The sequence below is a fragment of the Colobus angolensis genome, unplaced genomic scaffold (assembly GCF_000951035.1).
Source record: "Colobus angolensis palliatus isolate OR3802 unplaced genomic scaffold, Cang.pa_1.0 Scaffold9, whole genome shotgun sequence".
Lineage (NCBI taxonomy): Eukaryota > Metazoa > Chordata > Mammalia > Primates > Cercopithecidae > Colobus > Colobus angolensis.
The window spans coordinates 6316673-6318197 of NW_012122931.1; the positions used below are offsets into that span (position 1 = coordinate 6316673).

The 1525-nt window shown below is 52.8% G+C and overlaps 1 protein-coding gene across 1 annotated transcript in view; it reads left to right on the plus strand.

Annotated features, from left to right (window-relative positions):
- The window catches only part of ZER1 (zyg-11 related, cell cycle regulator), a 50003-nt gene continuing 48478 nt past the window's right edge, over positions 1–1525 (plus strand). The window contains exon 1 of the mRNA XM_011931259.1: positions 1–212. The gene's annotated coding sequence lies outside the window, so the exon portion shown is untranslated. The remainder of the gene's footprint in view (positions 213–1525) is intronic.

The window sequence follows — 1525 nt, forward strand, 5'->3', positions numbered from 1 at the left end:
CGCGACCCCCTTCCTCCCGGAGCTCCCGTCCCCGGGATCCCAAGCTCCGCCCCGCCGACCCCCGTCTCCCCTGGACCCCGGGTCTATCCTGACGAGATCCCCAACCTCCTGAGGTGCTCTGGCCCCGGATTCTCCTGGGCTGCATTCTCCGCTCCTCCTCGCCTGCAAAGCATCACGTCCGCTTCCCGACGCTGAGGGCAGCCCCATCCAGGGTAGGTCCCGTACCCCGGGCCAAGGGATGTACCTGCGTCCTCCTCCTTCGTCTCCTGCCTACGGGGCCTAAGCATCGCCGCTGCAACCACTCTCTGAGGTCCATCTTGGCCAGTGGTGGGAGGGCTCCTTTCTGTATCCCTGCCGCCAGGTCTGAGAATCGTGTCTTTAAAACTGAGCTCCCTTCCTCCAGAAAGAAAATGACGCTCTGTCGTTTGCCCCTACAAGATGGGGGATCGGTGTAGGTTGAAAGGGCCACCCTCTGCCCCTCCTACCTGTTGGATGAGCTTAAGTTCCCCCAGAGAAGTGCTTAGAAGCTCAGGGACGACTTGGATTCTGGATCAGCTCCCAAAAGGGATGACACAAAGTATAGGGAAATCCAACAGGGTGAGGTTGCAACCGGAGGGCCAAGGGAGCCGGCCCGACAGGTGAGTTGATAGTGAAACTGACTGTGCTGGCCACTATGGCTCTGTGGGTGGAACTTGTCTTGGCTGCTCTTTGACCCGAAAGAGCCCCAGATTTCCAGTCTTTGCCTGTGTTTGTCAGTCCATTCGTTTTGTTTTTCTTTTCTTCTTCTTTTTTTTTTTTTTTTTAAATACAGGTGGGGTATCACTATGTTATCCAAGCTGGTCTCCAACTCCTGGGCTTGAGTGATCCGCCCCCTCCAGCCTCCAAAAGTGCTGGCAATACAGGCATGAGCCACCGCGCCCGGCTAGTGCATTTGATTTTTAAGGGGAGGGGAATATCTGATGTCTTGGGAAAATCCTCCCATATATGATCTTTCACAGAATGTTTCTCTTCAGGCTTCAAACTGGTTAGGATGAGCATGAAAGGGTGGCTTTGAAAAGGGTCACAGGAGGCTATACTTAGAGCAGAAAGTGGTGGCCAGGGGTGAAGGGCCTCGCTACTTGGGTTCATTTGTTCATTCAGCAAATAATAAACATGATATATTAGGTGGTAATAAGTGCTTTGGAGAAAAATAAAGAAGGAAGGACCATGGGGAGGGAGTTGGGAGTTGTCTTTTTATAGAGGGTGTTCAGGGAAGGTCTCTAATAAGGTGACCTTCGAGCAGAGATAAGTGAGGGAGCAAGCCAGGTAGCTCTCTTGTGGCAGAGCATTCCACAGCAAATGCAAAGGTCCTGTGGTCATATGGCTGGTGAGTTGAAGAAACAGCATGAGGGCCAGGCACAGTGGCTCACACTTGTAATCTCAGCACTTTGGGAGGCTGAGGCAGCTGGATCACCTGAGGTCAGGAGTTCAAGACCAGCCTGACCAACATGGTGAAACCCCATCTCTACTAAAAGTACCAAAAAAA